This window comes from Alligator mississippiensis, chromosome 9, assembly GCF_030867095.1.
Source record: "Alligator mississippiensis isolate rAllMis1 chromosome 9, rAllMis1, whole genome shotgun sequence".
NCBI classification, from domain to species: domain Eukaryota; kingdom Metazoa; phylum Chordata; order Crocodylia; family Alligatoridae; genus Alligator; species Alligator mississippiensis.
In genome coordinates, this window is record NC_081832.1 from 22390913 (window position 1) to 22407770 (window position 16858).

Consider the following 16858-nt stretch of genomic DNA (forward strand, 5'->3'; position numbering starts at 1 on the left):
CTTCAGTTCTGCTCAAGGCAAGGCTAACTCTGCAGACAAAACACAACAGTCAACAGCCACATAGACCCAAGTCAAGTCTGAGCTGTACAGACTTCAAGGGGCTTTGGATCAAGCCCTGTAAGATATTAACTGGAAAGACTCCTTACATCTTGATGAATCTTTCACTGTAGATCACCTTGGTGAAAATATGTAGCTAATGAGTGTTTTCACTGGAGATGTATGTTCCTTTCATTTAATGGGAACACAGCTGGATATTTAGGGCCAGATCCTGCTCACCTACTTGGCACCTAAGTGTGATCCTTGTCCACCTTGTTCAAGACCTTTGAAATCCATTAGTGGATTAATTTTTGGAATATGCTGTTATTTTAGCCTTAAAACTAAGTCACAGAAAAGCAGAGAAGAGGATGACCCATCCACCTTTTGTATTAACATTTATTCGGGGAGTCAAGCAGGCTGAAATGAAAATCGGACAAAGCCTTGGTCTCTGGGCCTTTTCACGTGTCCTTTTTCCCTTCTCTGACGATCTTTGCCTGGTCAGCTGTCATACACAGAATAGCAACTCCTCCCTCCCCACTCTCCAACCAAATCACCAAGCCAAGTGTCTCCCTTATCACCTCAGAAACTCCCATAAGGCTAATAGGAAATTACTAGGGCTGTCTGAAGCTTCCGTCCCTGATTTGATTTGGTGGAGATTTGGCCCAATTCAGTGGCTGAATCTCCAAATCCAAATTGAATCAGGAGACCCCTTAATCTCCCCGGATCAAATCGGAACCCTCCAAATTGATTCAGAGAGATTCGGGAAGATTTGGCAATTCGGACATAGACACAGCTTTAAATGTTTTTTCTACTTACCTCTAGGTAGCAGGGGCTCATGAATGCTGCGATGCTGGGGCGCATGGAGTGTCCCACAGGAGCGCAGGGGGCTCCCCAGCGCACTTGGCAACAGACCCAGAAGTGGACCAGAAGCACTTCTAGTCCTCTTCTGGGTCCACCAAGGAGCATGCTGGGGGCCCCCCATTCCCCCCCAGCTTGGCAACTGGTGCCTCCTGGGTCTGGGGGGGGCACCCAGGGTCTCCCCATAGCCAATTGCTGAGCCAGGGGGATGTGGTGGGGGGAGGGGCAGCATGCTCCCCGGTGGACCCAGAAGTGGACCAGAAGTACTTCTGGTCCACTTCTGGATTCTCTGCCAAGCACATGGAGGGCCCCCGCACTCCTTTGGGATGCTCCATGTGCCCCAGCATCGCAGCATTCACAAACTACGCTGGTACCTCAAGGTATGTGGAAAAAACATTTAAAGCTGTGTCTGTGTCCGAATCAGCATCGAATCTTCAGATTCACCTGAAATGAATCAAGGACAGTGATCCAAATCAACGAATCAAATCACTGTCCCTGATTTGGGCCAAATCCAAATCCCAATTGAATAGGGCCTGCTTCACACACCACTAGAAATTACTAATATATTGGAGAGGGGGAGAACCACAGGAAGTAATTGTCCTGCTCAAAGATGCATACACATACCAAGTCAGCTTACAATTGTATGGAAGCAAGGCCAAAGCCACTGTCACCCCTGCATATCCCAGTAGGTCATGGGTGGCCAAGGTTCCACAATAATGAATCTTCATGCAGAAACAGCACTATCACCTACAAACTCCCAGGAGATGCACACATCTGTATTCTGCAGCTCAGGGCACATGTGATAAGTGTTCTGATGATTCCCCCACACCCACCATTTTCTCAGAGGCAACAATAAGGATCTGAGAAATAACAATGACCTTGGTCTCTTCCATTCAGAATTTCTAGGCTTTACGGGGGTTGGGGAACTTTCCATGATATATTCACTGCTGCCTGAAAATTATCTCCTTCTTATTACAAGTAATGAGGGAAATAATTCAAAGCATCTTTGTCTGAACAGGGATTTTTCTTTCCTTTAGGCAACTGCCAACAATTTCATAGTTTCACTCTTTGCAGCCAGTTATTCCCTTGCTGGTAAGGCCCTTATAAACAACAGTAATCCATTTTGTTTGCTGCTTACTTGGGAACTTTGCTCAAGAACAGAAGAGATTTCCGCCCCTCATGAAACAAGCACAAGTGACTGTAAAACCGCAGATCATGGCATGGGTAAACCAGGTCAGGGGGAGTCACTGAAAGAACTTCTAATTCCCATTTTGATATAGTATCATTTCAAAATAATGATATCCCTTTGACTTGGTGGATGCCCCTGGAGCTTCCACTGTTGCACTGGGGAAAACAAATTGTCTCTGGAGTCCATCTAGCCCAATTTGCTGTGTAATCAAATAGAACAATGCAAAGAGCAGCCCATATCTGAGAAACAAAAAGATAGAGTCAGTGGCATTTCTGCCTCCCTTGAGAATTTAGGACCAAGTTCATCCTCACTGTAAACTCCTCTGAAGTCCCATAAAGTTAAAGCTGCATTCATTTGGAGCTGGTGTCTTCCTGATTCTCCCCAATCATTTTCTATAGAATGTAGCCTTGTTTAGAAAACAGTGGCCATTTCCAGACTTACTGACTTCAAAGGAAGCCATCAGTCTGAAACCAGCAATCAGCTAGAAATGGCAAGAGTTTGTAGACTATGCTTCATTCTCCTAACTTGTAAAACGGGAGTAAGGTACTGACTTTCTTTGTAAAGCATTTAGGGATTGACTGATGAAAAGCCTGAGAACTAGATGTCATCATTGCAGAGTCTAGGGCCTAATACTAGTCCAGTTCAATACAAGGAAGTGGGATCAGCCCCTCAGATATGTCAACTGGTAGTGCTGTGCGAAGCTTTGGCAGCTGATTCAATTTGGAGATTTGGAAGGCAGACATGCAGGAAACAGAAACTGGGGGGGGAAGGGAGGCTGCTCTTATATTGACATCTGTATCTGGCCAGTGACTGTGATTTTTCCGAGTTCCCTTCCAATCACAGTGCTCTGGGGGAGGGACATAGAAACAACATATAAAGCTATGTCTGAAGTGATCTGTGCCTTTTGGGAGCTGTCTCTCTTGGACCAGCAGAGTCTGAAAGCCTCTGGCTTGCTATCTAGTCTCTTGGTAGCTAGTCTCTCTCTTATTCTGTGTTTTCCCACAGTGTGTGATCACTGTGCACTGCAGGAAAGCACAACATATATTATAGACACATACACATTTTGCAGCACACCAAGCATTATGAAGCGTGCTAGAAAGGCAGATGCCAGGTCTTCTGGCAGGGGAGGGGGCAGAGGGAGAGCTGCAAGTTCCTCCACACCTCCCAAACATAGACGCACCCTCTTTCCTGGCAGCAATAAGTTTTGTGCTGCTAGTGGGAGCAAGGAGATGGGAGCAGGGTCTGCATCACCACCACTAACACCAGCGATAACCACCAGCATGACAGTCTCCTCCCCAATTTCAGTTCCCAGCATGAGCCTTCCAGTGCCAGAAGAGGACCTGGATCTGGAAGCAGCGGAGCTGAGTGCTACAGGAAAGGAAATTCTGGGGAAGGAGGGGGAATCTGTGTTTGTGCTCCACACCTTTCAAAGTTCCCCTAGAAGCAGGTGTCTTCTGGAAGGCACTTTGGAGGAGGTTGTGGGGGCAAATGGCTCAGCTCCTCCTGTTGCTGTGCTTCTGCCTGGTGAAGAGTGGGATAAGGCAGGATCCCCACCTGCAACCCAGAACCAGGTGTGTAGTGTAGAGTGGGATCATTTTGAGATGGCAGATGATCCCATGGTACCTGCCAGCACTGCTGAAAGCAGATCAGCTGGGGCAAAGATGAGAAACACTTCACCACCACAGCAATGCTGCTGCATCTCAGGAGGCAGTACCCCCTTGCCCTTGTTCCTCCTCAGCCTGGCACCAGTAGGAACATGCCCAAAAAGAAGTCCCCCTTTCACTTCAAAGCCCCTCTCCCCAAGCAGCAGAGGCAGGCCACCCTGAATCAGTGGGGGAAAGGCAAAGACAAAGCAGGGCACATTCCCAAGGCAAGTGAGGTCACCCAGAGCACTGGGGAGATGCTTGATTTGGATGGCCAGCCCTTCTCCTTTGTTGAGCATCCAGGGCTCAGGCAGCTCATGGTACTCATGGCCCCATCCTACCAAGTGCCCACACACACCACCTTTAGCAGGACGGTGGTCCCCTCCCTATGTGAGGCATGCAAGGAGTACTTGAGGGAGGAGCTGCACAAGGCAGGACCACAGGTAGCTTTGCACTTCACCTCAGACATCTGGAGCAGCCAGGGTGGAGATCATGCCTACCTCTCCCTCACAGGGCACTGGTGTGACCATTGGTGGGCTCTACTTCAAGAGGAGGTGATGGATGAGTCCCACACAGCAAGGGAGACCATGGTGACCATAAACCACATGCTGCAGGAGTGGCTCGTTGGGCAGGGCAAGCTCACCTGTGGGTTTATGGTCACCGATAATGGGGCCAATATGGTTAAGGCAATGCATGATGCCAACTTCATTGGCACCTGCTGTGTGGTACACAAATTCCACCTCAGTTAGGGATGCCTTGGAGAAAGACAGGGCTCCCGGTGACAGTGCCATCACTACCATTACCAGGCAGCTCATTTCAAAATGCAGGCAGGTGGCCGAGCATAAATGGGGGCAAGATGTTGTGGGAGCAACAGGTCGAGCTGAGCATCCCCCAGCACAAAATCATGCAGGATTTGGAGACTCAGTGGAACTCCACATACCTGATGCTCAAAAGGCTGGTTGAGCAACAGAAGGCCATCCACAAGACGGCCTTGGTTGGGGAGATTGGAATCAGCACCCGCCTTAACAAAACAGAGTGGGATACCATCTCCCAGATCTTGGTGGTCCTCAAGCCATTCCTCAAGGCCACCAAGAGCCTCAGTGCTGGCAATGCCCTTCTTAGCCAGATGATCCCCACAGTGAAGGAGTTTGAGAATCAAATGGAGAAGTTCCAGGGGATCAGTGTTCCTGGCTGGGGCAAGCCACTTTCACCAGAGGTGCTAAAGGAAGGCATCGAGAAATGGCTGGATCCGTTGCGGTCCAGTACAGTCAACATGCTGGCAAGCATGTGCAACCTGAGGGTGAAGGGGAGGATCTGCAGCAGCAAAAGCCTTGATCACTGGATGGAGGTGCTGGTGAACAGAGTCAGGGAGGCAGAAGAGCAGAGGCAGGGGGACATGGAAATGAGGGATTCACTTTCCTGTGCCAGCACTCCAAGCACCAGCCAATCTCCTCCACAGCTACTGCCAACGTGGGTCAAGAGCATGGCTTCAATGCTGGGGTACGGAGGCACCAAAACACACCATCCAGCAGGTAGTGCGGAGGCCTCAGTGGCTACCTGTCCTGCCAAGGATGTGGAGCCACTGTACTGTGACCCCTAGGCCTATTAGGCAACCCACAGCCAGGTGTGGCAGGATTGGCCACGGTTGCCCAGGAAACACCTGTCCTGTCCCCCCACCAGTGTTCCAAGTGAGAGGGTGTTCAGCACAGCTGGTGATGTTGTGACACCCCACCGCACCTCCTTGGATCCTGGTTTGGAGGAGCAGCTGGTGTTCCTGAAGGTGAACCTCGTACTACTAGGGTTCCCTAAGCAGATGGAGTAAGTGCCACCCTCCTCTCTCCACAACCATTTCATAGAGTCATAGAAGTAGGGTCGGGAGGGACGTTGCAGATCTTCAGGTCCGACCCCCTGCCTGGGCAGGAAGAAAAGCTGGGCTTAAATGACCCCAGCCAGGTAGGCATCAAGCTGCTTCTTAATGACCCCCAAGGTAGGAGCCAGCACCACTTCCCTTGGAAGCTGGTTCCAGATCCTAGCCTCCCTGACTGTGAAGTAGTTCTTACAGATGCCTAATCTAAACCTACTCTCCGACAACTTGTGGCTGTTATTTCTTGTTATCCTGGGGGGCGCTAGGGGAAACAAGGTCTCCCCCAAACCCTTCTGGTCCCCCCTAGTGAGTTTATAGATGGTCACCAGGTCCCCCCTCAGCCTTCTCTTGTGAAGGCTGAACAGGTTCAGGTCCCGTAACCTCTCATTGCAGGGTCTGCCCTGCAGTCCCCGGATCATGCGGGTGGCCCTCCTCTGGACCCTCTCAATGTTGTCCACATCCCTCTTGAAGTGGGGTGCCCAGAACTGGACACAGTACTCCAGCTGTGGCCTGACCAGTGTCGCGTAGAGGGGGAGGATCACCTCCTTGGACCTACTTGAGATGCACATGTGGATGCACGATAAGGTCCAGTTAGCCCTGCCGACCGTGACCTCGCATTGTCGGCCCATGTTCATCTTGGAGTCAATAATGACTCCAAGATCCCTTTCTGCCTCCGTGCTCTCAAGAAGGGAGTTTCCCATCTTAGAAGTGTGCTGCTGGTTACTACTGCCCAAGTGCAGCACCCTGCACTTGTCAGTATTGAAATGCATCCTGTTTTTGTTAGCCCACCCCTGCAACCTATCCAGGTCTTTCTGCAGTCTCTCCCTCCCTGCTAATGTGCCCACCTCTCCCCATATTTTGGTATCATCAGCAAATTTGAACAGGTTGCTAAAAAATTTCCTTTTTTTAGTTGTTTTCTGAACCACTTAATGCCCCACTCTCAGAGCTGGAGGCAGCAGTTTAGTTTATCACCAGCCAGCAGGAGAAGAACATCTACCTGCTGATCTCCTGTGCCAGGACAAACTTGGAGGTATGAGCTAGGACTATGAGGAAGGAGGAGGCCCCAGGTTCGGGGCATGACCTAAAACTGCATCCTGCCACGGTTGGGACGCCTGGTGGGACACAGCCCCAGGAAATGCCAGGACCACTAACCTCCCTGGTGCAAGATGGGTAGGGGCATCTGATAACCTCCAGCCACTGCACACATGCACAGTCCTGGCTGGGGGAAACCCAGACCTGTAAGATCTTTGAGAGACCTGAGGCTTACTGGTTGCAGTGGAGTTGTGAGGGTGAGAACAGGCAGGTGGTTCAGATCTGACCTAAGATGAACTCGACTGGTCTGTGCTGTGGCCAAGACACAAAGTGGGGGTCAAAGGGCCAGAGGCCTACTGCAAGGAATGCCCAGAGCAAGAGGCTCGGGATGCCTACTGGCCTGAAGACTGGGCCAGGGCGTAAGGGGGAGCCAAAGGTCCCAGAGAGGGGACCACAGCTGGAGGGGGTGAAGAATGCAATCTGTGAGGCATGGGCCACAGTGTAGGGGAGGTACAGAGCTGCACCTCTAGTCATCAGGGGCCTAAATGGTCAGCCTCCTGCCCAGGTAACATCAATTGTCCATCAAGGCCTGGTAGACAAAAGAGGGGCAGGTGCTGGCCCAGAAACAGGTGGGCAGGCCTAGATCTAACCAGCACCAAGAAGGCCCCCTGTTACAGGTTACCATCCCTGCTGCATTCATCCCTCTCTGCCTTTACACACATAAGGCAGACAAGGTTCTTTGAGTCAATCTGAAATCTTTTATTAGACCAACTGAATAGTTGGAGAAATATATCTGAGCAAGCTACCGGGTTTAAAAACCCTTTGTCAGGGGCTGGAAGGGAAGAGAAGGAGGATGAATAGTGGAGAAGTACCTAGGGAGTCAGATGTCAGGCAGGTTATAATGTGTCATAAATCCAATGTCTGTATTTAGTCCATGATTTTTAGTATCCAGTGAAGTTCATATGCTCGTCTCTGGGAAGTGTTTTGTAAGTTTCCTTTGAGGATCAGGACTGAGATTGGAGAGAGAGTGGTTTTTCTTGTGAGAAATGCGCCCCCACTGGCAATTGGGTGTTCTTGTCTTCAATAGATTTCTGGTGTGCATTCATTCTGGTGCGCAGTTGTTGTTTGGTCTCTCCTATGTATTTTCCATCAGGGCATTTGGTGCACTGGATAAGACATATAACATTTCTGGAGGTGCAGCTGTAAGATCCAGGAATGGTGATGGTTCTGTTGTGGGATGTAGTAATTGTGGGGGTACTGGAGATAAGTTGGCAGGTTTTGCATTTCTTGTCATGGCATCGTCTGGATCCATTCGGTATGTTTTGGACTGTAGGAAGTTTGCTTCTGGCAATGAGGTTAGCGAGGTTCGCTGCTTGTTTGAATTTACAAAACACTTTTCACAGACAAGCCTACAAACTTCATTTCATAAATCTACTGGATATAAAAAAAATCATGGACTCAGTATAGACAATATAGACACCATAACCTGCCTGACATCTGACTCCCCAGGTATCTCTCTACTTTTACCTGCTACATCCCCCTTCCCCCTCCCCACTGAGCCTGTCTCTCGCCCACCCCCCCACCCCCCATGTCTCAATTTACATTTTCACTAACTGGCTTTCTTGCCTGCAGCCCAGCCTCTGGCTTCTTCACTATTCATTCCATCCAGGAATGGATGCAACTGCAGATGCTTCCTCAGCCTGACGAAGGGTTTTTAAACCCAAAAGCTTGCTAAGATACATTTCTCCAACTATTCAGTTTCCCTAATAAAAGATATCAGATTGACCCAAAGAACCTTGTCTGCCTATGTCCTTAGACCAACACGGTTACAACCTACACCCCTTAACACATACAAGTGATACAAGTTTTGCTTTCAACAGTTTGAGGGGCACTTTCACAGAAACCTCTAAAACCTATCTCCTTAAAACTTGGCAGGCTTCATGCCCTCAGAAGGGGATACCACCTCTGCTGTTTTGATCTGAATCAGCAAACAAATGACAAAGTTATAGGTATTTTAATGATTCTCCATTATAGTCTATGACTGAATCTCTGAATCAGTGCTGAATCTCCGAATCCGATTCAGCCGAATCAAATCAGGACAGCAACTCAAATCACTGAATCAAATCACTGGCCCACCGAATTGGCCGAATACGAATCAAGTACTTGCCTCTTCGCATAGGCCTATTATCTGGTGTTCATTTCAAGGAGTTGGGGAGGTGGGAATCATTCAATGTGAAGTCTAATTATATCAATTTAAAGAACTCATACTCTTGGCCTGATGCCACATGCCAGGCAGGCAGGGGACGAGGCTCAGCCCAGTGGCAGGAGGCACATGCCATTGAACCACTCCTGGGCCAGTTGCAGCAGGGCTTGGGCTGCAAAGCCCAGCCCACAACTGCAGCTACCTCCACCGTGCGCAGATCAAGGGGCATGTGCTGCCCCCCCAACACCGGGCAGTGCAGGTGGCTGCAGCAGGGGTAAGAGAGGACGTGTGGCTGCAGCAGGGGCAGGCCCTGCATGAATGGGATGCGGGGTCGGGGAGGGGACCACACAGCCTGAGACGGCATGGGGAGGCGTGTGCCCCCAGATCTGCACACCGGCTGGGCCAGCTGTTGCTGCAGGATGGGATCAGGGCAATGCCGGGCTTTTCCCAGGGGCCTTGCCCAAGCTGTGCCACAAGCTGAGGCCTGTTTGTGCTGTAGGCCTCAGCTGCACTGCATGCTGGAAAAAAGGCAGCACTATCAGGCACCGCCACTGTCCCACCACTGCTTTATTGCTCTGAGCTGCTGGTCCCAAGTTGAGGACAGCCTGTATCAGCCGTGAGGCACTGAGGATGGAGGAGGGACTGGAGCAGGGCAGCAGCCCAGGAGCACCACTGCCCGGGCCAAACTGCCACTCCCAGGCAGCTGCCCCACTCCAGTCCTGCCTCCATCCCCAGTGCCACATGGCTGACACAGGCCACCCCCAGCTTGGGACCAGCAACTCAGAGCAATAAAGCAGCGGTGGGACAGCAGTGGTGCCTGGCAGTGCTGTCTTGTCTGATAAGCAGCGCAGCCAGGACCCGCAGCACAAACAGGCCCCGGTTTGCGGTGCAGCTCAGGTTAGCCCCCGGGAAGAGCTCAGCATCGCCCTGACCCCACCTGCAGTGGCAGGCAGCCTAGCCGGCATGCAGATCCAGGGTCGTGCACCTCCTGTGCCCTTCCAGGCTGCATGCCCCCCCTCCCTACGCCCCACCCATGCAGGGCCTGCCCATGCTCCAGCCACACTCCATCACTCACCACCATAGGGGGCAGATTGAGGCCCCAGAGCAGAGGTAGGGAGTGGGGCATAGGTAGGAGCAAGGGTTCGGGGGGTGGGGAACAATCAGAGGCCTGGGGGAGCACATGCCCCCCCGGCCTTCACTTCTCCCACCACCCGGCCTGGCCAAGGTCCTACTCACTGCAACCCCTGCTCCTGCCTATGCCCCACTTCCTCCCTCCCAACTGGGGCCTCAATCTGCATCCCCCCACCACCACAGCCCTTTTCCCTTCTCCCACCCCTTCCCCCACCGAAGTACCTGCTGGGGGGGCATATCCCCCAATATTTTTTTTTCCCTTTGCCTCAATCTGGTTCCCCCCTTGCCTCCCCACAGACTGACCTGTGAGGCAGGGGGGGCAGTGCACAGTAGATCTTGTGTTGCTTTTTAATTCAAAAAATAATCTCCAGCTTAAAAAGGTTGGAGACCACTGTCCTAAATCAAGTGCCCAGGTATCCATTGAACATAGCTGGGTATGAGAGCAAGCTATAACAGAGACAGAAAGAAGCGTTGAACCCTATAGGCTAGTGATTAAGATAACCAATGGAGAAGGGGGAGTTCCCACTTTTATGCAGAAGATCACAGGCATTAGGGTCACAAGTCAGCAGGCCAAAGGAAGGGAACAGGTAAAAGGTAAAGGAACATCAACACTGTGGTAGCATACACTCAGCGCACACACACACCCCACACCCCACCCCCAGTCACCATCTTGTGACCGGAAGTCCCACCCCCTAACCCCTGATCTTTGCCACCAGAAGTCCCTCCCCTTGGCCTCAGAAGTACTCCTTTCAGCAAGGGTTTGCCATCTCAGAACCAGAAACATACCAAATTATATTCTAAAAATCAAATATCTACAACATTCTTTAACTTGATTTCAAAAACTATTTTTGTCCTGATTTATATTTGTTTTTGTGGTATACATAGGGATGATTGCACAATAGCTTAAAATGAAGTCTTACTCTTGTATATTGTGGGGGGTGGGTATAGGTTTCTGGGGTGCTGTGGGTGTGTCAGTATGTGGGGGTGGGGGAGGGTGTGAGTGTGGGGGGGTTGATAGGTGTAGGGGTGTGGGTGTAGGATGAAGGAGCATGTGGGGGTGTATGTAGATATGTGGGGTGTGGGTGGGTATGGGGTTTGTGGGGGAAGTGTGTGAGGGGATATAAGTGTGGGGGTCTGTGTGAATGGCAATGCAAGGGGGGGGTGCCCTATGAACACACACACACGCACTCTCTCTCGATCTCTCCCCCCCTCCCTGACTGCACACAAAAACACACATACTCTGCAGCAGGAGAGGGGGAGGGAGCAGCAGCAAGCTGGCACATGGGAGCACGGTGATAGCTAGGTAGGAATGTGGGGCCTGCACTGGTGTCCCAGGGCCAATGCTGGCAGGTACCAGAGCAGGGTGGCAGGAGTGCAGGGCACACATTGGCAGGACTCTATAGAGCTGGACCAGGCTGCACTGGCAGGGACTGTGGGGAGCCAGACTGGCTCCATAGCACCCCTGCTGACCTGGCCCTATGCTCCTGCTGCCTCACTCTGGGCCCTGCCAGGGCTGGCCTTGGGATACCTGCACAAGCCCGGCATTTCTGCCCAGCTGTCACTGCGCTCCCATGCACCAGCTCGCTCACACTCCCCCCCTCCCCACTCCTGCCACCACCACTTTCATTGCTTCCCTGCCCCCTGCTGGCTAGTCCGGCACCATGTCTCCTGGCTGCTGCATGGCTGCAACCACGGGACTCAGTAGGAACCAGCCCAGTCCTGAGGACTGGGGCCATCACCCACGGTCCTCCTTGCCTCCCCCCCGCATTATCTGATTTTCCCTTTCCAGCACAGGGAAGCAGGAACAGCCCCATGGTCCCAACCAGAAGCTGTGTTAGACAGGGGCTTCCGGTTGTGGGGGGGTGGGAGGAGGGAGCTGGCGGGGCAGGGCCAGGCAGGCCTTGTTGCTTAGTCCTGCCACTGGCTTCCCCTGGGTTCTATTGCCCCTGGCTCCTGTCAGCTTTGACAGACAGCCAGGGGCAGACAAATATTAATTTTCTAAATTTTGAGGAGCCCCGTGGGACAGATAGAATGGCCTGGTGGGTCACATCCGGCTGGCGGGCGTTATTTTGCCTGCCCCTGTTTTAGTCCCTAGAGCGTTCAAACAGCTGCCTGCAGTTGTTCCCAAGTTTGAGTCCAGGTCCTTCAGTCTGCAGTCCTGGCTGACCAAGCCAGTGAGATCTCCAGCGAGAATAAACCAGGTTCCAATGCACGCTGCTCTCTCAACCCCTTACTCCAGCCTCAAGCTTCCTCTTCCTTGTTCCCCACCTCAGCCTCTGGGGGTTTCTAGGAGTTGCAGTCCAAATTAACAGTCAGCATCTCTCTGCAGACTGCGCCCTGGTTCCACCTGCCCTTGCACACATTACGTACACACCCACACAAACAGCAGGAAAACAGACTACAGTGCCCTTTCCAATAAAGTAGTAACTGATGGTAGAAGGGAAATTCTGAAACTGATTATAAGCAAAATGTTATTTAATGAACAGAGGAAGCAAACTGGGGAGAGAAAGGAGAACTTCCCTTGGGAAGCTATCTGAAAGTGGAAATGGCCAAGTTTATTGATGAGAGGAAGTGCATACACAGGAGATGTAGCTCTTACCTGCACTCATCATGCCTGCCATTTTGATCCAAGGATTTATGAATGTGCAGACAAAAAATTCAGTTGTGGGGATTTGTCCAGTGCGTGTGTACATTAGCAATGTTCAAAACACAAGCCCTGAGTTTAAGATGGCATTTGGTGCCAAGATTGCAGAACACCAGGCCTTGTTGTAGACTTTTAAATATAGTGTTGTACTGACCATTATTTATCAAGGAATCCCACAGACCCTTAGGCAAAATTGCCCAATCTTGATCCCTTATATTAAGTATTGGTTTTTCATAGATGCTCAGTACTGTACCCAAAACTACTCTTATTGGCTCGAATGGTTGTTTGGGTAAAAACCCCAGAAAGGAGATCAAAGTATTAGGAAGATATTTCACTTCTGACAGTGGCCATGCCAGTGAACTTGATAAAATGTGAGGGGGCTGGGAGCTGGACCTAGGCATGTATACAAATAAGCTACCTTAGTCAGTTCCTCAGAAGACTACATGCTGCTGCTGTTCTTGCTCTAGCTGAGGATGCCTCACTGGCACAAGCTATTTCTTTATATATATAATATATGCTTATGCTGTAACTGTGTGTCTACAGGACTGCTCACCCCAGAGTGAGTTTGGTTTGGAGGGGGAAAACGGCTTTTGTCAGGACAAGGGTATCAAAGATGAAGGTCCAAGATACTTCACATGCCTGTGTCCAGACAAGTGCAGGCATGCAGTGTGTGATGCCACAGACCCATCTGTGGTGCCACACACCGCATATGCAGGCACTTCCCACACTGCTACTTAGTAGTGCAGGGGGTTTTCTTGACCCCAGGAGATCCCAGGGTCAAAAAACCCAGGCCAAAAAAAAAGTGGGGCGGCACAAATGGCAACAGCATGTGCTGCCCAAAACCAGAGCCTGGCTAGCCGGAGCCATGCTCCAGGTGCCAGGCAGGCTTCCTTCCATGGCTGCAGCCCCAGGAGGCCCCAGGACCCCAGGTAAGGCTGATGAGGCCAGCACATTTGCTGACCCCAGCCTCCCCTACCCCACCTGGGATAATCTGCAGAGCACTCATGGCACAGGCATTCCCCAGGGACAAATAGCAGCAGCACAAGGTGTGCCTGTTTCCTAACCGTGGGAAACAAATGCTGCTTGTCCCCAGGGAAACAAATGTCCGTGGTCATCCGGACACACCCATTTGTTTAGCAGTTTTGTCTCAAATGTTTTAATAGTGGGCCTCAAGTTTTGCCTCAAGTGTTTTAAACACTGGGCATTTTTACACACGCTGTGGGATGCATCACTGAGCACTTTAACTAGCAAGCGTCATGTGTATCAGCATCACTTCATGTCCTCATACTGAAAAAATGGTGATGGGGTCATTGAACGTGTTTTATTTCAAAATGCCCCGCCACCATTTTTTCAGTGCAGAGACACACAGCAGTGCTGATGCACATGACGCTGAAGGCTGCCGGAGCACATCAATTTCTGTGCTCCGGCAGACTCAATCGAGTCTGCTCCAACGCACTGGATTTCCGGCACATTGGAGCAGTCTCTGCACATGTGTATAGGAACCCACTGTGCTGCAACAGGTGAAAAGCTCTAGGAAAAGCATTTGAAAATCTCTAGGAACTTATTTTCTTATAGATTTGCCTGCAGTCTTTTAATGTGACAGTGTTCTTTGTAAATAATTTTATTGGCATTTAAATTTAGCTAAATATTAAATACGTGCCTGGAGATGGGGTAGAATCCGGAGAGGTGTTTCTTTTGCAGAAATCAAATGGTACCCAGCCCCATGCAAATAGTTCTACTCATAACCATTTATTCATAACTATAGATTGTATTTTCCTATGCTAGGTTTTAGCTCTAAGGGAAAACTGGACGGAATTATCTTCCCCAAACAACTGGCTTGAAACCTTGAATACTCCAAACAGGATAAATATCCCATGTCCTTTGCAAAGAAAATTGGAGATAAATCCTGAATAAAAATGCAAGTAATTTAGACAAGCGCTAGCAGGACTGAAAAATAAATGAGCTGCTTTAAATACCTTTGGGACAGCCATTTCTTATGGGTTTGTACAGCCTCTAGCACAGCCCTTAGTACAAACACTGCCCAAGCTGGGGAGAGGCCTCAGCTGCTGCTGCAGTATAAATGAGTTGTTGGCACACTCTACTGCATGCTCCTTTTCAAAACAATTTACTGCTCAACTTTCTCCATAACAGAACAGCCTCTCAGAAACAATCAGCTTATTGATCCCTCCCCAACAAGAGTTTCTGCCTGATAACATAGAGCAAGAGATCAGAAATTGCTCTGCCTATTGGAATGCATAGGCATAGAGGAGATCTTTGGCTATTGTATGGTTAGGAAACAGGACTTGCAAAGATGTTGCAAGATAAAGCCTCCTGTAAAGAAATTAGTAGAATTAATCAAAGTAGTTTTTTTCAAGGCTTTATCATCTGGTAATCCTGCTTTCCAGGGCATTCAAATAGAAGCTACATTCCCCGAGTCGTACTTTATCATTATCAGACTGGTATCTTCCTCTTTCATATAGCAGGCTCTCTCAGTGACTAGGCCCAATCCATAATCAGTTGTAGTGATTAGTGTACTATAGGAAATATTTTTCTTAACATATTTTTCTTTGAAATGCATGACGTTGAGATAAAAATTGCCCAGTAATTTACTCTTTACTTCTGTTGATAACAGTGTTTAAATAGAGAACTTAAAAACTAAATTCCTTTTAACTGTTTCTCCTGTTTCATTTCTGTACATCTCCTGGTTACAAATACTGAAAGGTAATGGCTTTAAAGAAAATCACAGCAGAATATTTCTTTGTGGGGGTGGAAAGGGTCAAAGGACTGTTCTTTACCCTTCACATTAGGTCCCATGCATGCGCACGCGCTCACACACACACACACACAACTGTGGGTTAATAAACACTACATTAAAACAAAATTCTTCATCAAGTAGTTGTGGGAGAATCTCAACCCACTTCAAAAAGCAAAAAGGTTTCTAGCCCTCACAGTTCTGAACAAAAGCTTGTGAAATGTGTCCCAAATCCACCCTAAAGTCACAAACAGCCACCTTCTTTATTTTATTACTCTAATTAACCTTTAAAACCATCTTGATTTTTAAACATTTGCAATTGGACATATTGGCTTTGTAGCTGAAAATTTTCAGCTTGGTTCTTAAGGTGAAGAGGTGGGCGGGGGGAAGAGGGAGGGAAGTGCAGGTTACTGAACCACAGAAACGATTGCCTGTAGATAGTGTCTCTGCTCAAAACATCAGTGGAAGAGTTAAAAGCGCAGGCACTGGGATTTGTTACAGCTCATCCTGAGTTCTGGAACTGAATGGACTGGTTAGCGCCTTCCAGATCTATTGTCTGTGGGAAGCCTCAGCTGCCTCAGCTCACCCAACTTTGCATTTGCTAGGAGGAAAACTGGAAATGTAATGTTGCTTTTAAATGTAGGCCAGGATAAAAGCCCATGGGAGATAATAAAGCCCTGAGGAGGGATGGAAATTCCACCAATGGCCCTGTTTATCAGATAACAACAGAGGCTGGAGATCTCTGCTTTTTTGCATAATTATATTCATGACATTAGCTCACTATTCTATTCATTTCAAATCTAGACAAGCAAAACTGATTGGTTTAACAGTATGGTGAAGGGAAAAATGCCAGAAGCTGAAAAGGATCGAGGTATAACCAGACCATGCAGACTGCTAGGTTATATATTAAAGCAAGCTGTATTAAAAAGTTATAAGAAATTGCTGACTAATGTGGTAAAAATATAGCATAATCTATACATCCTGCTTTTATAATTGCTTTTGCATATTATCACAATTGCTTTTGCTAAGGCATGTAGGCTAATGATAGATTTACGAGTAGTACTACACTTCTACAGACAGAGCCAGGAACAGATGCAATAAATAACTCCTTACAAGAGATAAGAGAAGAGGGGCAGGGAAAGATGCTGATGTGAAGAGACCAGGAGGGGGCTTAAGAACTGCCCCTGGGAGGGGATTTAAGATGTAAATGAGACATGTATGTAAACCGTCATAGAACATGTAACTGCTAGACATACGATGCAAGACGTAATGCTAAGTCTGCCAATAATTGCACGATACGTTGAAATCTATTGTTTACATTGGCTATAAAAAGAAGTTGCAGACACAATTTGTGGTCGACTCTGATTTGAGTGACAGCTCCTGGGTCGATCTGTTTGCAAACAATAAATCTGAAATTGGACCTAGCCTGTGTGTGTGACTCTCTCCTGGGGTGGATTGGACAAGCGTCCAGGGGCACGAAACTAGCTGTTTGTGCAACAATTTGGC